This window comes from Mustela lutreola, chromosome 2 (assembly GCF_030435805.1).
Source record: "Mustela lutreola isolate mMusLut2 chromosome 2, mMusLut2.pri, whole genome shotgun sequence".
Taxonomy (NCBI): Eukaryota; Metazoa; Chordata; class Mammalia; order Carnivora; family Mustelidae; genus Mustela; species Mustela lutreola.
In genome coordinates this window covers 152323580-152346734 of record NC_081291.1, presented here as the reverse complement: position 1 = coordinate 152346734, position 23155 = coordinate 152323580, and the positions used below count along the sequence as shown (strand labels likewise).

The 23155-nt window shown below is 37.1% G+C and overlaps 1 pseudogene; it reads right to left on the bottom strand.

The window, feature by feature from the left end:
• Nucleotides 1-1627: 1627 nt before the first annotated feature.
• Nucleotides 1628-2869, bottom strand: LOC131825611 (52 kDa repressor of the inhibitor of the protein kinase-like; annotated as a pseudogene).
• Nucleotides 2870-23155: the final 20286 nt, after the last annotated feature.

Below are 23155 nucleotides of genomic sequence, written 5' to 3'. Positions count from 1 at the left end.
GTTTGATATCTCTAGTATTATGCTTAGATTCTTTTTCTCACTGTCCTTTCGGTATTTTTTTTCTTTTTGTATTTTTTATAGGTGTTTGTTTTATGGTTACATATGGTTTTGATGTCACATTTTACCTCTTTATTATGTGTATCCCTTAGAAAATTATTTTAGGTATAGTTATTTCCACTATTTTTGTCTTTTTAGCCTTCCTACTAGCTTTAAAAATGATTAGTATACTTCCTTTATTATATATTTACCTTTACCAGTGAGTTTTTTGCTTACATTATATTTTCTTGTTGCTAATTATTACCTTGTCTTTTCAGCTTAAAGTAGTCCCTTGAACATGTTTTTATAGGGCTGGTTTTTTTTTTTTTATGGTGAACTCCTTTAGTTTGTATTTGTCTGAAAAACTATTTTTCCCCAGCTCTGTAATGATAATCTTGCTAGATAGAGTATTCTTGTTTGGAAAGGGTTTTATTTTTTTTTTTCTTCCCCTTTTAGTATTTTGAATATCATGCCACTTTCTCTAACCTGCAGAATTTCTACTTAGAAATCAGCTGATAGTCTTATAGGGGTTCCCTTTATATGTAACAAGTATTTTGTTTTTCATTGCTTTTAAGATTCTCTTTTTATCTTTAACTTTTTTAAAAAGCACATTTTATTTAAGTTGAAATAAACTACACAAAATTGATTTTTTCACCAAAAATAACAAAAAGATTTTCTATGTTGTTCCTAGATAAATCACAAAATGCTTATTTTTGTAAGCTTTCCAGATTGTGTTTATAAATCAAGACAAGGCAATAGATCTCATCATGGAAAAAGACAGAGGAAAACAGACAAATCAGTTGTCAGTATCCATGGCCTCTGATCCTGTCTTGACCATGAACAGAGGTGTTCATATATACTGGCTAAAGCGCTTATGAAGGTGTAGGTATTCAGTGTATATTTGCTAAAGAACTTATGAAGATGTAGGCTCAACAAAGGAATATAAACAGCAACAATCCAATGTAAAACAACAATGGCAGGCTCTCCATTCAGACTTTAACTGTAACTTGTTATTTTAAGTTCATTTGGTAAAGACAAAAATCTCACACAATCCTTGCTTTATAAGCTCACACATTTCTCCTCCCTCTGTCTGGTGACTCCCTTAACTGTCCATTATAGATTTTTAATGTACTAACACTCCTATTATTCAAAGGTCACTTGTGAGCTTCATTGTAACATTTTATAAAATGTATTCTTTCCTCCCACACCTCTTCAAAATCTGTGTCTTCCAAGAACTGATAATTCAACACCTGACCATCGGATTCAGTGATAATAAATGTTATGTCTAGAATGACTTAACTAAAACAATTCCCAAGTTCCATTAGCAGAGATCCCATAGAAGTGTAACGTGGCACTTCCAATGCTATCTTCTGGAAGAAGCTTTGTCTCCAAAGCATGAGAGTTTAAACCAGGGCCATTTAAATAGTCAGATTATCAATGGCTAATGTGCTCAATGAGAGGTCAATAGGTCAAGATAGTTAGTGATTAAGTGGCCTACATACACTTGATGTCTTTTCTGTAAGATGTTTTCAAATTTCTTGCAGATTTTTCCATATATCAAACATAAGAGAAAGGCTGCTTTAAAAGCCTCTTAGGTACTTTCAGTGTTTTCTGAGTTATCTGTGAAAAGCTCGGACTTAGTTGTATAGAGTTGGACATATATGTCCACCATTAAATCCAGATCATGTTTTATATCAAATGTTAAGCAAATGTTAAGCAAAGCCAAGTTACTTGACCTTTGGTGTGTCAAAGTGTTCCTCAGGTATGCTTTGAGATGCTTCTGCCCATTTTCATAATGTTCATTCTCAAACCTTCATCACAAGAAGAATACATAGAACTTTCAAGCAATGCATAAACATCAGGAAAAAACTTGATGTTTGGTGGATCCAGGATTTTATAAATGGTGGATGGAAGCTCTTTATCTTTCCCTCCATTTTTCCACTTGATTCTCTAGCAATGCAGCACAGGTGAGAGTGTGTTGGGGTGGGGCAAGTCACTTCTGTACATGTGAGTATTGTGCTCCTCTGATGTTTTAAATTTGAGCTGTCCCATGACAGAGGGTACAGAAGATAAGCATTTAAGAGCTTTGAGGTGCTGTTCTGATATTATATCTTTCAGTTCCTGAATAATGTGGTTCACTTTTGGAACTTTTAGTTTCTTTATAGTAACTCCCAGAGGTGAGCTGAGATTCCAGATTACCTTGCTGAGCTCTGTGGAATTTCCCAGGGAGTCTCACCTGAATATCGTTTACTTGCCAGTTTTGTGGCTTGTTCAAATCAAAATTCATGAGAAACTTCAGTATTTTCTACCACTTCATTTAGTGAATGAAGCACTGCAGTCAAGCTATTGGCTGCTAAGAAGACATTTGAGGTTTGCCCTTGGAGATTTTTACAAAAGGCTCGTGTGAAAGGTAGAACATTTTCAAGATCAACAATGGTAATGATGAAATCAAAATCTGTAACTGCACTACAGAGTATAAAAGTTCAACCAGCTGTATAGCCATTCCATCTAATATTTGTATCACTGTATATATCATCCAAACATAAAACAAGTGCTTGTTGGTGCAGTAAAATTTCAAAAGCTCATGCTTGCCTGTCCACTGAGAATGGCAGATTTCGTTCAGTTCTTTACCCTTTTCCTCATTGTTTTGAAAGAGGACAGCAATTTCATTGTCAAGCTACAAAACCAGATGTGGAGATGCATGGAAGAAAGAACAAGCTTCCTCAATCATTCCTAATGCAACAGATACTCCCACAACAGGCACTGATTTTGCCAACCTCATATTTAAGGCACAGGAAGAGCAAAATGTATAGACAACTTGGGGATATTTCATTTATAATAGATTCATTTTTTAAAATTCTCTTTTTCTTTTGCTGCTTTGTTTGGGTAAGTTCTGCCGTCCTGTGTTCCAGACCACTGATTTGTTCTTCTGCTTCAGCTAGTCTGCTGTTGGATCCCCTTAGTGTATTTTTCAGTTTAGTTATTAATCTTCATCTCTGTTATTTCTGTTGGGCACTTTCTTATATTTTTGTTCTCTTTGTTGAAGTTCTTGCTGTGTTCATACAATCTCTCCCTGAGTTTGGTGAGCATTCTTATGACAATTACTTTGAACTCTTTTGTCAGGTAAATTACTTCTTCCCCATTTCATTTTTTTTTTCCTTCCTAGGCTTTTATCTTGTACTGTCATTTGAGATAAAGTTCTGTTTCCTCATTTTGCTTGTCTCTCTACATTTGTTTCTATGTGTTAAGCAAAACAGCAATTTCTTCCAGTTTTAAAGGGGTGCCCCTATATGGGAGGTGGACCTTACTATTTAGCAATGCCTTAGCTCTTGGTTATCTCTCAAATTGTCTCTCTATTTTTTTCAGGGCCCTGAACCCCAGAAATGCATTCCTTCCCTTCACCGAGGCATGGCACTCAGGGTAATCCTCTGTGTGGGCTGCATGTGTCCTCTGGCTTTGGGATGGTTGGTGTAAGGGGCAGGGTGTTTACCTGCTGTTTCTGGTGTGGCCATGGCAGTGGTGTGGGTAGATGGAACACTCACCTGCCACCTCTGGTAGGGCAGCAGCTATGGCACAGGGAGGCAGAGCACTTGCCCACTGCCTCTGACATGACAGCATCAGTGGTGTAGGGGGTATGTTTGAGCCAAGGAAGCTGCTAGGTGGGGTGGGTGCTTCCCTGCCACACCTGACAGCAGTGCATGGGGGCAGCACTAGCTTGTTAGAGTTAGAGTACAAAATTAGTTCCCACCAGCTTTGGTGCTAAAAAGGTAGTGGGAACATGTAAAAAAGGATGCCCACCATAATTTTTGTCCCTGGGGAGACTCCCTGTAGGATTTTGCGCCCTCTAGATGTTTTTAAGATTAACGACTAAATTTCCTTCACATGTGGCCTAGACTTTTCAAACTGTTGCTTTTGCACTGGATTCCAGGATGAGTGATTCTGCATATGGCTCTTTAAGAGTGGACTTTCTGTTCTGTTCAACTCTGGTTCTCTTGGATACAATCCTGTTAATTTTCAAAATCAGACATTTTGGAAGCTTATCCCTCCAAGTGCAGGTCCCAAGGGTTGGTTGGGGTGCCTGAAGTGGAACAGAAATCCCTCACTCCTCATGGAGAAGTTCTGTGTTTATAAGATCCCTCATGCTTGTGGTTCACCATGACCAGTGTGGGTTTTGAGGAGATTGCATGTGTGCCTCTCCTATCTGTTTTGATATGGCCCTTTTATCTTTTGTTGTGGAGGAGCTGTTAAACTAGTTCTCAGGGTTTTTTTTTCCCCCCTCCATTTATTTATCTTTCTTAAATTAACAACAATGTAAATGTATTATTTGTTTCAGGGGTACAGGTCTGTGATTCATCAGTCTTATGCAACACCCAGCACACACCACAACACATACCCTCCCTAATGTTCATCACCCAGCCACACCATCCCTCCTACCTGCCTCCACTCCAGCAACCCTCAGTTTGTTTTCTGAGATTAAGTGTCTCTTATGGTTTGTCTCCCTCTCTGATTTTATCTTGTTTCATTTTTTCCTCTCTTCCTCTATGAGCCTCTACCTTGTTTCTCAAATCCCACATGAAGTGAGATCATATGATAATTGTCTTTCTCTGATTGACTTATTTTGCTCAGCATAATACCCTCTAGTTCCATCCACGTCATTGTACATCGCAAGATTTCACTTTAAAAATTAAAAAAATATATATTTTATTTATTTGATAGAGAGAGAGACGGAAAGAAAAGGAACACAAGCGGGGGAGAGGGAAAGAGAGAAGCAAGCTTCCTGTGGAGCAGGGAACCTGATGTGGGGCTTGATCCCAGGACCCTGGAATCATGAGCTAAGCTGAAGGCAGATGCTTAATGACTGAGCCACACAGGCACCCCAAGATTTCACCTTTTTGATGACTGAATAGTATTCCATTGGGTATCTTCTTTATCTATTCTCTGTTGAATGAAATCTGGGCTCTTTCCTTAGTTTGGCTGTTGTGGACATTGCTGCTATAAACACTGGGGTGTATGTGCTCCTTTGGATTACTACATTTGTAGCTTTGAGGTAAATACCCAGTAGTGCAATTGGTGGGCTATAGTGTAGCTAGCTCTATTTTTGAGGAACCTCCATACTGTTTTCCAGAGTGGCTACACCAGCTTGCATTCCCACCAACACTGTAGGAGGGTTCCCCTTTCTCTGCATCCTCGCCAACAACTGTCATTTCCGAACTTGTTAATTTTAGCCATTCTGACTGGTGTAAGGTGGTATCTCATTGTGGGTTCGATCTGTATTTCCCTGAAGCTAAGTGATTTTGAATATTTTTCCATGTGTCTGTTGGCCATCTGGATGTCTTCTTTGCAGAAATGTCTGTTCATATCTTCTGCTCAATCATTTCTTGATTGGATTATTTGTTCCTTGGGGGTTGAGTTTGATAAGTTCTTTAGAGATTTTGGATACTAACCCTTTATCTGATATGTCATTTGCAAATATCTTCTCCCATTCTGTCAGTTGTCTTTTGGTTTTGTTGACTGTTTCCTTTGCTGTCAAAAGATTTGATCTTGATGAAGTCCCAATAGTTCATTTTTCCTCTTGCTTTCCTTGTCTTTGGTGGTGTGTCTAGGAGGAAGATGCTGCAGCTGTGGTTGAGGAGGTTGTTGTCTGTGTTCTCCTCAAGGATTTTTTTTTTTAAATAAACATATAATATATTTTTTATATTATAAAAAAGTGTGAAGTGTGAAGTTTACACACTTCACAGCACTCACCATACCACATACCCTCCTCAATGTCCATAACCCCACCCCCCTTCTCCCAACCTCTCTCCCCACAGCAACCCTCAGTCTGTTTTGTGAGATTAAGAGTCACTTATGATTTGTCTCCCTCCCAATCCCATCTTGTTTCATTTATTCTTCTCCTACCCCCATCACCCCCTGTTGCATTTCCACTTCCTCATATCAGGGAGATCATATGATAGTTGTTTTTCTCTGATTGACTTATTTCACTAAGCATGATACCCTCTAGTTCCATCCACATTGTCACAAATAGCAAGATTTTATTTCTTTTGATGGCTGCATAGTATTCCATTGTATATATATACCACGACTTCTTTATTCATTCATCTGTTGATGGACATCCAGGTTCTTTCCATAGTTTGGCTATTGTAGACATTGCTGCTATAAACATACAGGTGCACGTGCCCCTTCAGATCACTACGTTTGTATCTTTAGGGTAAATACCCAGAAGTGCAATTGCTGGGTCATAGGGTAGTTCTATTTTCAACATTTCAAGGATGCTGTTTTCCAGAGTGGTTGCACCAGCTTGCATTCCCACCAACAGTGTAGGAGGGTTCCCCTTTCTCCGCATCCTTGCCAGCATCTGTCATTTCCTGACTTGTTAATTTTAGCCATTCTGACTGGTGTGAGGTGATATCTCATTGTGGTTTTGATTTGTATTTCCCTGATGCCGAGTGATATGAAGCACTTTTTCATGTGCCTGTTGGCCATCTGGATGTCTTCTTTGCAGAAATGTCTGTTCATGTCTTCTGCCCATTTCTTGATTGGATTATTTGTTCTTTGAGTGTTAAGTTTGCTAAGTTCTTTATAGATTTTGGACACTAGCCCTTCATCTGTGTCGTTTGCAAATATCTTCTCCCATTCTGTCAGTTGTCTTTTGGTTTTGTTAACTGTTTCCTTTGCTGTGCAAAAGCTTTTGATCTTGATGAAATCCCAATAGTTCATTTTTGCCCTTGCTTCCCTTGCCTTTGGCGATGTTCCTAGGAAGAAGTTGCTGCGGCTGAGATCGAAGAGGTTGCTGCCTGTGTTCTCCTCAAGGATTTTGGTAGATTCCTTTCTCATAGTGAGGTCTTTCATCCATTTTGAGTCTATTTTCATGTATGGTGTAAGGAAATGGTCCAATTTCATTTTTTCTGCATGTGGCTGTCCAATTATCCCAACACCATTTATTGAAGAGGCTGTCTTTTTTCCATTGGACATTCTTTCCTGCTTTGTCGAAGATTAGTTGACTGTAGAGTTGAGGGTCTATTTCTGGGCTCTCTATTCTGTTCCATTGATCTATGTGTCTCTTTTTGTGCCAGTACCATGCTTTCTTGATGATGACAGCCTTGTAATAGAGCTTGAAGTCCAGAATTGTGATGCCACCAACTTTGGCTTTCTTTTTCAATATCCCTTTGGCTATTTGAGGTCTTTTCTGGTTCCATATAAATTTTAGGATTATTTGTTCCATTTCTTTGAAAAAAAAAAAAAAAACAAAAGGATGGTATTTTGATAGGAATGGCATTAAATGTGTAGATTGCTTTAGGTAGCATAGACTTTTTCACAATATTTATTCTTCCAATCCAGGAGCATGGAACATTTTTCCATTTCTTTGTGTCTTCCTCAATTTCTTTCACGAGTACTTTAGTTTTCTAAGTATAGATTGTTAGCCTCTTTGGTTAGGTTTATTCCTAGGTATCTTATAGCTTTGGGGGCAATTGTAAATGGGATTGACTTCTTAATTTCTCTTTCTTCTGTCTTGTTGTAGAGAAATGCAACTGACTTCTGTGCATTGATTTTATATCCTGACACTTTACTGAATTCCTGTACAAGTTCTAGCGGCTTTGGAGTGGAGTCTTTTGGGTCTTCCACATATAGTATCATATCGTCTGCAAAGAGTGATAGTTTGACTTCTTCTTTGCCGATTTAGATGCATTTAATTTCCTTTTGTTGTCTGATTGCTGAGGCTAGGACTTCTAGTACTAGTGGTGATAATGGACATCCCTGCCATGTTCCTGACCTTAGCAAAAAAGTTTTCAGTTTTTCTCCATTGAGAATGATATTTGCGGTGGGTTTTTCATAGATGGCTTTGATAATATTGAGGTATGTGCCCTCTATCCCTACACTTTGAAGAGTTTTGATCAGGAAGGGATGCTGTACTTTGTCAAATGCTTTTTCAGCATCTATTGAGAGTATCATATGATTCTTTTTCTTTTTTTAATTAATGTGTTGTATCACATTGATTGATTTGTGGATGGTGAACCAACTTTGCAGCCCTGGAATAAATCCCACTTGGTCGTGGTGAATAATCCTTTTAATGTACTGTTGAATCCTATTGGCTGGTATTTTGGTGAGAATTTTCACATTTGTGTTCATCAAGGATATTGGTCTGTAGTTCTCTTTTTTGAAGGGATCCTTGTCCGGTTTTGGGATCAAGGTGATGCTGGCCTCATAAAATAAGTTTGGAAGTTTTACTTCCATTTCTATTTTTTGGAACAGTTTCAAGAGAATAGGAATTAATTCTTTAAATGTTTGGTAGAATTCCCCCAGGAAGCTGTCTGGCCCTGGGCTTTTGTTTGTTTGGAGATTTTTGATGACTGTTTCAATCTCCTTACTGGTTATGGGTCTTTTCAGGTTTTCTATTTCTAGTTCAGTTATGGTAGTTTATATGTCTCTAGGAATGCAACCTTTTCTTCCAGATTGTCAAATTTGTTGGCGTAGAGTTGCTCATAGTACGTTCTTATAATTGTCTGTATTTCTTTGGTGTTACTTGTGATCTCTCCTCTTTCATTCATGATTTTATTTATTTGGGTCTTTTCTCTTTTCTTTTTGATAAGTCTGGCCAGGGGTTGATCAATCTCATTAATTCTTTCAAAGAACCAGCTCCTAGTTTCGTTGATTTGTTCTATTGTTTTTTTGGTTTCTATTTCATTGATTTCTGCTCTGATCTTTATGATTTCTCTTTTCCTGCTGGGCTTAGGGTTTCTTTCTTGTTCTTTCTCCAGCTCCTTTAGGTGTAGGGTTAGGTTGTGTACCTGAGACCTTTCTTGTTTCTTGAGAAAGGCTTGTACCGCTATATATTTTCCTCTCAGGACTGCCTTTGTTGTGTCCCACAGATTTTGAACCATTGTGTTTTTATTATCATTTGTTTCCATGAATTTTTTCAATTCTTCTTTAATTTCCTGGTTGACCCATCCATTCTTTAGAAGGATGCTCTTTAGTCTCCATGTATTTGGGTTCTTTCCAAATTTCCTGTTGTGGTTGAGTTCTAGCTTCAGAGCATTGTGGGTTGAAAATATGCAGGGAATGATCCCAATCTTTTGATTCTGGTTGAGACCTGATTTAGGACCCAGAATGTGATCTATTCTGGAGAATGTTCCATGTGCACTAGAGAAGAATGTGTATTCTGTTGCTTTGGGATGAATTGTTTTGAATATATCTGTGATGTCCATCTGGTCCAGTGTGTCATTCAAGGCCTTTATTTCCTTGTTGATCTTTTGCTTGGATAATCTGTCCATTTCAGTGAGGGGAGTGTTAAAGTCCCCTACTATTGTATTATTGTCTATGTGTTTCTTTGATTTTGTCATTAATTGGTTTATATAGTTGGCTGCTCCCACGTTGGGGGCATAGATATTTAAAATTGTTAGATCTTCTTGTTGGACAGACCCTTTGAGTATGATATAGTGTCCTTCCTCATTTCTTATTTTAGTCTTGGCTTAAAATCTAATTGATTTGATATAAGGATTGCCACTCCTGCTTTCTTCTGATGTCCATTAGCATGGTAAATTCTTTTCCACCCCCTCACTTTAAATCTGGAGGTGTCTTCAGGTTTAAAATGAGTTTCTTGGAGGCAACATATAGATAGGTTTTATTTTTTTATCCATTCTGATACCCTGTGTCTTTTGATTGGTGCATCTAGCCCATTAACATTCAGGGTAACTATTGAGACATATGAATTTAGTGCCATTGTATTGCCTGTAAGGTGACTGTTACTGTATATTGTCTCTGTTCCTTTCTGTTCTACCTCTTGTAGGCTCTATTTGCTTAGAGGACCCCTTTCAGTATTCCCTGTAGAGCTGGTTTGGTGTTTGCAAATTCTTTCAGTTTTTGTTTGTCCTGGAAGCCTTTAATCTCTCCTTCTATTTTCAATGATAGCCTAGCTAGATATAATATTCTTGGCTGCATGTTTTTCTCATTTAGTGCTCTGAATATATCATGCCAGCCTTTCTGGCCTGCCAGGTCTCTGTGGATAAGTCTGCTGTCAATCTATTATTTTTACCATTGTATGTTACAGACTTCTTTTCCCGGGCTGCTTTCAGGATTTTCTCCTTATCACTGAGACTTGTAAATTTTACTATTACGTGATGGGGTGTGGATCTATTCCTATTGATTATGAGGGGGGTTCTCTGCACCTCCTGGATTTTGGTGCTTATTCCCTTTGCCATATTGGGGATATTCTCTCCAATAATTCTCTCCAATATACCTTCTGCTCCCCTCTCTCTTTCTTCTTCTTCTGGAATCCCCATTATTCTAATGTTGTTTTGTCTTATGCTGTCACTTATCTCTCGAATTCTGCCCTCATGGTCCAGTAGCTGTTTGTCCCTCTTTTGCTTAGCTTCTTTATTCTCTGTCATTTGGTCTTCTATATCGCTAATTCTTTCTTCTGCCTCATTTATCCTAGAAGTGAGAGCCTCCATTTTTTATTGCACCTCATTAATAGCTTTTATGATTTCAACTTGGTTAGATTTTAGTTCTTTTATTTCTCCAGAAAGGGCTTTTATATCTCCCAAGAGGGTTTCCTCTAATATCTTATATCTATCATGCCTTTTTCGAGCCTGGCTAGAACCTTGAAAATCATCATTCTGAACTCTAGATCTTACATATTACCAATGTCTGTATTGATTATGTCCCTAGCTTTCAGTACTGCCTCTTGTTCTTTTTTCTTGTGGTGAATTTTTCCACCTTGTCATTTTGTCCAGATAAGAGTATATGAAGGAATACTAAAAGGGTGGCAAAGACCCCAGGAAAATATGCTTTAACCAAATCAGAAGAGATCCTAAATCATGGGTGGGGGGAAGAAAGTGTATAAAAAGAGGTTCAGGAAGGATAAAAAAAAAAGAAACAATTAAAAAAAGAAAATGAATAAAGAAAAAATATAAAAAAGAAAAGAATATATATATATAAGATAAACTAGTTAAAAACGTTAAAAAAGAAGGTAAAAGTTAAGAAAATTTAGCAGAAGAAGAGAGAAAAAATAATTGATAAAGAAAAAAATTAAATTAACTGCAAGACTAAAGAATTATGGGGAGAAAGCCATGAGTTCCATGCTTTGCTTTCTCCTCCTCTGGAATTCTGCTGCTCTCCTTGGTATTGAAACTGCATTCCTTGGTAGGTGAACTTGGTCCTGGTTGGATTTCTTGTTGATTTTCTGGGGGAGGGGCCTGTTGTAGTGATTCTCAAGTGTCTTTGCCCCAGGCAGAATTCCACCGCCCCTACTAGGGGCCGGGCTGAGTAATCCGCTTGGGTTTTCTTTCGTTAGCATTTGTTCCCTGAGCGCTTTCCGTAGAGTTCTGGAGGACGGGAATGAAAATGGCGGCCTCCCAGTCTCCGGCCCAGAGAAGCCGAGAGCTCGGGCCCTACTCCTCAGTGCGCCCTCAAAGACCAGCGCCCATGCTTCAAGCTTCCGGAGCCTGTGACCGGTTCAAGGTAACCCCAAGCTGTGAGCTCACTCCTTGGCTCTGTGTCTGTAGCCGGTTTCCCCGTTCTAATACTTGCAAGCTCTGCGACACTGAGACACCCCAGTCCTTCTGTGACCCTGCGGGACCTGAGGCCATGCTGACCCCGTGTGGGCTTCACCCCGGTTTAGCCTCTGGAGTGATGTCCCTCAGTGGAACAGACTTTTAAAAGTCCTGATTTTGTGCTCCGTTGCTCCGCCGCTTGCCAGGAGCCAGCCCCTCCCCCCGCAGTGTATCTTCCCGTCGCTTTGGATTCACTTCTCCGCCAGTCTTACCTTTCAGAAAGTGGTTGATTTTCTGTTTCTAGAATTGCTATTCTTCTCTTTCATCTCCCGTTGGATTTGTAGGTGTTTGCAATCTTTAGATAAGCTATCTAGCTGATCTCCTGCTACCTGAAGTAGTCTCAGCCTGCTACTTCTCCGCATCTTCTCTCCTCTCTTTTCAAGGATTTTGATGGATTCCTGTCTCATATTTAGATCTTTCATCCATTTTGAGTTTATCTTTGTGTGTGGTGTTAAGACAATGGTCCAGTTTCATTCTGCATGTGGCTGTCCAATTTTCTGAGCACCATTTGTTGAAGGGACTATTCTTTTTCCATGGCTATTCTTTCCTGTTTTGTTGAAGATTAACTGACCATAGAGTTGAGGATCCATTTCTGCATTTTCTGTTCTGTTCCATCTATCTGTGTGTCTGTTTTTATGCCGGCACCATATTGTGTTGATGGTCACAGCTTTGTAATTGAGCTTGAGTTCAGAGATTGTGATGCCTCCAGCTTTAGTTTTATTTTTCCACATTCTTCTGGCTATTCGGGGTCCTTTCTGATTCCATACAAATTTTAGGATTATTTGTTTCAGCTCTGCAAAAAAAGTTGATGGTATTTTGATAGAGATTACACTGAATGTATAGATCGCTCTAGGTAGCACAGACATTTTAACAATATTTGTTCTTCCAATCCATTTTTGGGGTTATTCTTAATATCTTGATAGCATTGCTTTTTAAAAATGACCAAAAAAATTACATTTTTGTATATGAAAAATTGCCCAAAAGGAATATGGATGTTTGAGCTTCCATTTTGCCATGGATAAGACACTGAGTCTTTATTCTTATGTATTATTGGCATTATAATGCCAAATTTCATATTTCAAGACATCTATGTGAAGATTGAAAGAGAAAGGCCTGCAAACCCCATAAGGACAGCTTCCTCCAATCTGTGTCTGGGGAATTGTACAGTTCTGGCACAGTAGATGATTAATAAGCACTTGATGAATATTTCACAGTTGAATAAAGGCCTTTTAAAAGAATTATTGGAAAGGACACTTTTCTTTTGCTTTTTTCTAGCTTGCTTAGTTTGATTACTTCTGTGTTCTGTTTAGATTACTTGGTGATCATTTCTGAGCTAACAGTATAAACAATTTCTTCAATTTTAACACAATAGTTTTCCTTCAGTAGAAGAGTACATTAAAATCTTTCTTGTCTACAAATTTTGGACAAGTTTTAGGCAGTTTGAAAACAGTACATCAAGGGTACACCTGGGTGAGTCAGTCATTAAGTGTCTGCCTTTGGCTCAGATCATGATCCTAGGGTCCTGGGATTGAGCCTGGCATGAAGCCTCCTGCTCAGCGGGAAACTGCTTCTCCCTCTCCCACTCACTCTGCTTTTATTCCCTCTCTCACTGTACTTCTCTCTCTGTGTCAAATAAATAAAATCTAAACAAAAATAAAAAAAACAGTGAATCTGTCTATAAGAAGATGAAAGAATTCCCCATCTGTCAATGTTTATTTCTCTAGGTCTTGAAAAATAAACAAATAAAGGTTAGCAGAAAACCATAAAGCTATAGACACATTAAAATTTCATCAAAAGAGAAATTTTAACAGGACAGAAAACCAGGGCAGAAACAAGTGGTATTTATTTAGGGTATAAACCATTAGAATGAGGCAATGAAACAAAATAATAGCAAAAACCAAAAACCTTACGTGGTCTATGCTAAAGAGTTTTTCACAAGAAAAGTAAAGTGGTGCATGAGCCCATTCACTATAGAGTTCTAAACAACCTTGAGAACTGAGAGAAAAAATTTCCTTTGCTGTTTTTCATGGCATATTCAAGATAATTGAAAAGTACTATAAAAAAATAACAATGACCAACTAAACAAAATGTGTAACAACCATATTTCAGGAAAGAACTACTAACTGGTGATTCTGATTTCAAGGTAATGTCTGTTGTGAAAGATGTTAAGTTATGCAGATGAACCAATAAACAGAGAGGACCTTAAAGGAGAAAGTAACTGATTTCTCTGTTAACATGAGAAAAATTAGTAAGCTCATTAAAGAATGGAGGCATGGTGACTGTAGGTGACATGTAGGACTCTTTATTGTTTATATTAAAGAAATGTTAGATTGACAATAGCCAGTATGATTATCTTCCTGATCAAGCAAATTGGGGGACATAGGCACAGTCTGAACCATGTAAAGATACTCTTTGCACGTATAACTATAATTCTTCCTCAGTTGGGAAAAAAGAGTAGTGATTTATAACAGACCTGAGTGATGCAATACTGCGCCTTCCTACCTGGGATTTAGAGAATTCTGGAACAAGTTAAATAGAAGGAGTTTATAAAAATAAAGTAAAAAGAAATTGTGTCAAAACTGGTTAAATCCTCTAGTGTATTAAAAAACTACAGCAAATGCCAGAAGAAATATAAGAAGCTCATCAAAGAAAGAAAAAGATAAAACTTTGGCCTAAGGTGTGAAAGGGAAAAAAGAAGCCAAAAGAAATTTTCAAGTAAATCTAACAAAATCAACACTTGGAAGAAAATTCTTGTCAGAAAAAGGGGTACATTTAAAAATAAATTTTTGATGGTCATTTTCCCATAAAGTGAAACCTATGAGAGTGCACATGGTTCCCATATATAGGGTAGGTAGATTTGATGAAAACATGAGTTTCATTAACATCTGGGAAACCTAAATCACACTTAGGAAGCAACAGTTGGCATTGGTCTCTAGAGGACAAATTCTGGGAATGTATTATCTTATACTCATGGAGAAAGCAGAAATAAATTGTTGGGGGAAGAGTCTCAAATTCTGTTATCTATGTTGAAGTCCCCTGGCAACAGATGCTCAGAGGAAAAGAGAAAGAAGTTATTGGAAACTGCAACTAGACAAGGATGATACAAAGGGTGAAAATGATAGGAAAAACAGATTTAGAATCCCATATATTGCAAATATGTTTAAATGAAGACATATACGAACAGTTTGTTATTAAAGCATTTGGATCAGATGAAAAAGTATATGTGAATGTATTTTGAAAATCTACTGAGCCAAGACAAATTTGGACTCCTCGTAGTATAATCTGAAGCTAAATTCCCTGTTGCACTAATAAGGACCAAAGAAAATGTTTATTTCTCCTTTATTACCCTGTTAGTTCTTTCTCTCCTCATTTAACATTATCTCTAAGATAATGTGGCTAGTGAATAAAAATATAGATCAAAATGTAGGTGAAAAATAATGTGACACTTTCTCCAACTACTTATATGCTACAGCAGCCCAGTATGGTAAAAGGGTTTTTGTTTGGACTCTGCCATTAACTTATGTTCTGTAAACAAGGTTTTGTTTTGTTTTGTTTATAAAAATGAAGTATAGCATCCATTGGGTCTGAAACTTAGACTCCTCCACAAATTCAGTTATATGTATTTTATATATTCATATAGAACTACAATGTCTTTTCCCTTATTTTTTAAAAGTTCTGGTCAAAAGAATCACAAAGTAAGTATATGACAAATTTCTTTTTGAACTAGCTTATTAAAATGTAATGTTGCATTAAAGTGGTTTATATTTGCTATTTGCTTTGCTATTTCTCTCTGCAGTACTCATGGTGTATTCTAAAATTTTGGCAAAGAAACTGTCTTAGTTAAGAGTAATTAATTGGAGGGATACTGGGGTATCTTCCAAGCTCCACATGGAAATGCATTTGAGCCTCAACGTCTGTCTAGAATCATGATTTTCTAACCTAGCTGCCCCTTACCTTTAGTCTGATTTTTTTTTTTTTTTTTTTTTAAATATAGGCTCTAACCAAAGAGACTCTGATTTGATTATTCTGGTGTAGGGCCTAGAAATTAAGTACTGTAGTAACTTCTAGATGAACTGTGGTCCATATCCATGAATAGATATGCAGTTTCTAGAAAAAGGGCAGTGGGGCAGATAATATATAGCATCTAGTTAGAGAGGGATTACCTGGGGCTTTTACCTCTCTTTTCCATGCTAATACGTGAAATAATTGGACATTTCAACAAAACTCTTCTAACTATATTTTTAATAATATTTTTGAATGAATTTTTTACTTTGATAATGAAATTATTTTTCTTTTAAACTTACTCAATTTTTTTTTTTCAATTATTTATTTGAAAGACAGAGAACACAAGTAGTTAGAGAGGCAGGCAGAGAGAGAGAGGAGGAAGCAGGCTCCCCACTGAGCAGAGAGCCTGATGTGGGGCTCAATCCCTGGGATCATGACCTGAGCCGAAAGCAGAGGCTTTAACCCACTGAGCCACCCAGGCGCCCCTAAACTTACTCAATTTTGTGTTTATCACTTTTCATGAAGACTTTTTTCTTCTTTTGTGCAGATGTATGCATCTGCCACTTGGTGGCACCCATCTTGTTTTTGAACCTTAGTTTATCTGAGTGAAGGGGCTGAGAGAGGGGGATGGAAGGATAGGGAAGAAAAGGTGTGGGAGTGTTAGATGTATGTGATAGAACCATGATTTTCTTTTCTAACTACCTAGTAGAGAACTACAAGAACTACAAGAGTGATAGAGCCTCTCTAAAACTAGATTCACTGATCATTAAGCAAGAATTTCATCACCTTCGATATTGATGCTTCTGTGACTTAAAGTATTATCACCTGTTTCCTTCTGTTCTTGAAACTAGTCATTTATGACTGCCCCCCATCATTAAAAATATATTCATGTTTAGCTTTTCAAAGCTTCTAAAGCTACCAATTGTCCAATCAGGAAGAAACAAACAAATACAATATCCTGGTGGAAGTTCTGTGTTGCTTGTTTGTTTGCTAGAGGTGTGTTTTATCCCCTGTATCTCTGCCTTTATCACTCAGATACTGGGGCTTTGCCGAAGAAGAGGAGGGTTTTGTTTCTTTAAAAAAAAAAAAAAAAAAAAAAAAGGCAAATAGCTCATTTTGACTTTAGTTTGGTCTGTGCCAATTCATAGTAAAAATCATCATATCACAGGACCTTAGCACTCCCTACAATATCCCTACTTCTCAAAACCACTGGATTTTTGTTATGATAAACAGTCCATGCTGGTTAGAACTGCAGCCTTTTGTAGACAATTTCGACAATTTCGATGCACTGAAACCTTTTGGGAATCTGACACACCTTGACTAATAGGTCTAATTATCATAATTTGGGGCAACTGTTAAACTAAGAGTATTACCACCACCATTAGGAGCCCATTGACACACACACACACACCCCTTTATTTAAGAAACATTAACAGGATTTGAAGCATTTACATAAAAGGCACATATTTTCCACAGTCTTAGTCTACTAAAATTAAAATTAATTAAGAAAATAACATGAGAATAGTAAACAGTGTTTGTCCCTATGAAATCTAGAGTGATTTAATGCTGCTTGTATCAGCATGCAGTATTGTGTAGTTAGATAACAGACTTTGTGTTTAGATGGTTCCAGGTTCAGATGTCAACTCTATCTCCAGGCAACGTTTGGAAAGGTACATAATGTTTCTGAAACTCAATTCTTTTTTTTTTTTTTTAATTTATTTATTGGAGAGGCAGAGATCACAAGTAGGCAGAGAGAGAGGAGGAAGCAGGCTTCCTGCTGAGCAGAGAGCCGGATACCGCGCTCGATCCCAGGACCCCTGTAAATTGTAACTCAATTCTTGCATCGAAGAATGGTGTTACGGTTTTTCAGAAGATTGTTGTATAGTTTTGGGACGCCTGGGTAGCTCAGTTGGTTAAGATTGTTGTATAGTTTAGATGGGCTATAGAATGTGGCTAGGAGGTAGTATTGGGCTGGGAGACTTTTTATATCATATTTCTCTAGCAGCAGTCTGATGCCTAATCTAACCTCAAAGTTCCTCTGTATAGTCTCTAGGAGAGATAGTTACAGGAATCATTTTTAAATGAATTTTGTTGAGATAATAGTAGATACACATGCAGTTGTAAAAAAATAATTTAGATAAATCCTTAAATACTTCACCCATTTTTAAAAAAGTAGTATAATACCACATCCAGGATATTGACATTGATACAATTTATCTTACTTAATTTTCTCCAGCTTTACTTACAGGTGCATGTGTGCGCACACTTGTGTGTGTGTGTTGTGTGGGGGATTAGTTATATAATTTTATCAGCATTGTAGGTGTGTATATCCAGTAACACAGTCTTGATACTGAACATTCCATTTTCACAAGTATCCCTCATATTGCCCCTGTATAACCATGCTCAACTCCTTCCAGTTGAACCATATACCTTTTCCCCCTCACAAACACTAGAAGCCAGGGATCTAATGTCCATTTCTAAAACTTCATTTTTTGAAAAGTGTTGTAAAAATGGAATCATGCAGTGTGTGATCTTTGGGGATATTGACTTTTGGGGACCTTTATTTACTCAATCTAATTCCCTGGAAATCCATCAAAGGCACATACATCCATGGTTCTTTTTTTGCTGAGTAATATTACAATTTCTGCATGTACCACCCCATTTGCTCTTAACTACTCATCTATTCTTTTAGTCTTTTTTTCCCTTAAAGATTTTATTGATTTATTTGAGAACATGTGCATGTTCATTGAGAGAGAGAGAACACACAGAGCGAGAGGGAGAAGCAGGCTCCCTGCTGAGCAAGGAGCCCCATGTGGGGCTCAATCCCAGGATCCTGGGATCATGCCCTAAACCGAAGGCAGACACTTAATTGACTGAGCCACCCAGGTGCCCCAACTATTCATCTGTTGAAGGACAGCTGAGCTAGTTTCAGTTTTTGGCTGTAATGAATAAAGCTTCTACTACTTTCGTGTGAACATATATTTGTTTCTTTGCTGTAAATGCCCTAGATGCTGTGGTAGTTGTATGTTTTGTTCTGAGAAACTGCCAAGTTTTTCCAGAGTGTCTATAACATTTTATATACAATGTAAATTTATCAATGATAGTTTCTCTTGGTCTCTGCCAACATTTCTTTTTTCTTTTTTTATGATTTTATATATTTATTTGAGAAAGAGGAAGCCAGAGACAAGAGCATGAGCAGAGGGAGAGGGGAAAGAAGGAGAGGCAGTATGCAGATTACCTTTTGAGTAGGGAGCCCGACATGGGACTTTATCCCAGGACCCTGGGATCATGATCTGAGCTGAAGGTGGATGCTTAATTGACTGAGCCACCCAGGTGCTTCCCTTTGCCAACATTTCATGTGATAACCATTTTTATTTTGGGCATTCTAATAGGTATACAATAATATCTTATGGTAGTTTTAATTTGCATTTCCTAGTGCTAATCATGTTGAACATCTATCTTTTCATAAGTTTACTTGCCATCTGTATGTATTCAGTGAAGTATCTTCATGTCTTTTATCATTTTCTGATTGTATTCTTTTTCTACTGTTGAGTTTTGAGACTTCGTTATATATTCTATGGTTCTTTGTTGAATATGTGGTTCCCAAATATTTTCTGTCTGTACTTGTCTTTTTATCCTCTTCCTTCTGCTTACCATTGGGCTAATTTTGCCCCCTTTAATCTGATTTCTTATCAGATATTTGATTTTTAAATATTTTCTCCCATTCAGTAGGTTACCTTTTCATTTTGTTAATGGTTTCCTTTGCTGTGAGAAGCTCTGTAGTTTGATGTAGTCCCACCTATTTATTTTTATTTATTAATTTTTAAAGGTCTATTTATTTATTTATTTGACAGAGAGGAAGAATGACAGTGAGAGAGGGAAACAAGCAGGAGTGGGAGCGGGAGAAGCAGGCTTCCCGCTGAGCTGGAAGCCCTAAGCGGCTCCATCCCAGGACCCTGGGATCATGACCTGAGCAGAGGGGCAGCCACTTATCAGCTGAGCCACTAAGGCGGCCCCTCCCCCACCACTTTGTTTGTTTGTTTGTTTATTTTCTTTTGGTGTCAAATCCAAAGGATAACCAAGATGAATGTCAAAAGCTTAACCACTAATGTTTTCTTCTAGGAGTTTTAGTTTCAGGTCTTACATTCAAGACATTAATCTATCTTCAGTTAATATTTGTATATGGTTTAAGACTGTGGTTCAGTTTTATTCTTTTTTTATGTAGCCGTCCAGTTTTCCTAGCATCATTTATTGCAGAATCTGTCCATTTTTATTCTTGGCTTCTTTGTCATAAATTAATTGACCTTATTTGTGTGAGTGTATTTCTTGGCTCTATATTTTGTACCACTGATCTATGTGTCTCTTTTTATGACAATATCATAGTATTTCAGCAAGTGATTTTTTAAATTATTGAATGCAATGTAAATTAAATTAATCTATGAGTACCTAAAATAATGGTGAGATGTTATAATAAAGAATATAATATGCAGAATATATAGAATTCACATGCTGTTATGTTCTTAATCTTAATTCTATAACTTTAAATATTTAAAAACCTGATCTTTAAATGATTTTTCGAATGATCTAACTTGTGATTGGCAGCTCACAACTAAAATGAAGGATGTCATCAATAGACAAGGAAATTAAAAAAAAGAATGGATTGTTTTAATTTAACATAATTATTTTTCTAAAACTAACAACAATATTGTGAAGCCACTAATTTGCACAAACTATTTTTTATAATACTTTTAATTATTTGTAAACTCACTAGAGAAAAATGCACATATATATTCATATATATTATTGGAACTTGCAATGGAAGTTTTAATTTGTTTTTTGTTGTTGTTGTTGCTTTTTTTTTTTTTAAACATTTTATTTATTTATTTGACAGAGAAAGATCACAAGTAGGCAGAGAGTCAGGCAGAGAGAGAGGAGGAAGCAGGCTCTCCACAGAGCAGAGAGCCTGATGTGGGGCTCGATCCCAGGACCCTGGGATCATGACCTGAGCCGAAGGCAGAGGCTTTAACCCACTGAGCCACCCAGGTGCCCTGGAAGTTTTAATTTGTATGGCCACATTTTAGTGAGGAACATGGAAAATTTAATAACTTACCCAACATCCAGTATGTAACATGTGATTGAAGTGGTATTCAGACATGCATTTGCTACATTTCAAAGCTTGTGGTTTCCCATTCTAGACCAAATGACAAAGATTTAGCTTGCTCCAATGTGTAAAGTGATATTGCCCTGTGTTCAGGACTGGCTTCATGGGCCTGGGAACAATGCAGTAATAAAGGGCCCTGTGCTTGGTTTAATGTACTGCTACTGCCATCTTGAAATTTTACTGGCATTTGAATAAGTGACACTGCATTTTGGTTTGCATTGGGCCCAGCAAATTATGCAGCTGGTCCTGCTCCTGGAAAATATCTCAACTTTTAACACTCTTCATGTTTGAAGGCACAATAAAACCAATCCTAATCAATAAGCAAGATCATTTTAGACAATTTTGAGACTGATTTCTTCTCATGATTAGTAAAATAGCTTCATCTCTCAGATATCAGCTATCTCTTTCCTATGAGAATGGTACTCATTGACCTTGAATGTGCAGTACTCACTTGTGGCTGAGGTGCTATTCACCAATGGTGATGCTTCTGGAGTTCTCCAAAGAAAGATATCCTGCTGGGAATGGATGCCCCGTCATTTGGCTTAAGCAAACTTCCTAGCAAACTGTAGGTTTTGGAAGAAAAGTAACTTCCTCTGGTTTACTGAAGGGATACTTTGACCCTTCTTTAAATTGATCTTCAAAATACTAAATCTGTGGATGTGGGGAGTAGGGGAGAGAAAGTGAGTGAGATAGACAATAACACTGTGGATAGACTTTGTCTCCCACCTAGAAAGAATATATTGTTCTCTCATTATGTTCCTATAGAACTTTATGTAAATCTTATTAATTTCCCTTAGTACCTGTTAGGAGTTGTTATTGGTTTAAATGTGTTTGTCCCTTACTAGGCTCCTTAAGTAGTGAAATACAGTCTTGTTCATCTTTTTTTTTTAATTTTTGGACCCCTAAAATTTAGTAAAATTTTAATGAAATGTTTGAAGAAATGCAATGCCAAATTTCCCTTGTAGTCATATTTTGGTACTTGTATATCTCAATCGTAATTATGCAATTTTCAGGTGAGGGAAAACTTCCCCAAACTAAAACTTAATGAATCCCCCAAATGGATACATATGTGCTTCATTACCTAAAAGTAGTATTTCCAATTAGTTTTTACCTCTGGGTTTTATTTTCCCAATGTGATTTAGCTAATGTTTTAGCTAAAGAGAAAGTGAGCCACTGATTAAACCAGTGTCCTAGCATAAGACAAAATGAACCACTATTAACATAAATCTTTCTCCAATAGCATTTGACAAAATTCACTGCTAATTATTTAGCCAGCTACAGATGTACTTGTCAAGTAGTGGGATCATAAAGATTCTTTTTGTCTTTTTCTTCATTTGATTTTCTTTCTCCTGAAATATGACAATATGGCATTTACATACTAACTATGAGCGTCTATTGATACTGTGCAGCTCAGGATATGCTTTTTGTAGAAAAGAGCAATTTCTTTTACATTAAAAAAAAGAAAAAATATATATTTCAGGAATCATAAGGTCATACTAATTACTCAAAACCTAGTCACTGCTAATAAAGATTTAAAGCAGGTAGAGAAATGCCAGTATTACACCAATTGCTTCAGAGTATAAAGTATGATAGAACAAGTCCCAACTTGTTTATTTATTTATTTTTTAAGGTCAGAACAGATACATGCTGAAGCCAGCTTACAAAGGCTAAGAAGAGCCAGTTGCGAGCATCTCTTTCCAACTCTGCGTTCTGTGACATCACATTGATAGACTGAAATCAGCTCTCATGGGAATATGTTCACCAAGGTAATATCAATCACTATAAACAAAGGTCTTTTATTTTCCTGGAAAGCAATGATTGGACATTTATCAGCAGACTGCTGATTTTAGTCCCGATTCCATAATAGGAATATTTTAAGACAAGAAAATTACAGACTAAAATCACTTATGAACACAGGTGTAAATATCTTTAACAGAACTAATATAACTAAGCAAAACCAAATAAAACATTATGCTTGTCATCCCAAGTCAATCAATGTGGCTCACTACCCTATCATAATAAGAAGAAAATCACATTACCTTATCACCAGATGCATAAAAGTCATATATAATTAAATTAAAATTGGTAAAAATCTCAGCAATTTAGAAATAAGAGTTAAACTTTTTCAGTCTCACTAAGAGTAGCTGCAAGAACCTAGAGCTAATTATATATGAATGAAATATCAAAAAATTTCCCCTTAAGGAAAGTTGGGAAAAAAGCAAAGAAATCTACTGCCAGTACTTTTATTTGCCATAATATGGGAGGCCCTATCCAATTCAAAAAAGCAAGAAAAAAGGAAATCCATAGATTGGGAACTGTAAAGTATAATTATTTTTATTGACCAATGACAATTATATGTATAAAAAACTCAAAAGACTCTACAAAGAAACTATTAAAACTAATA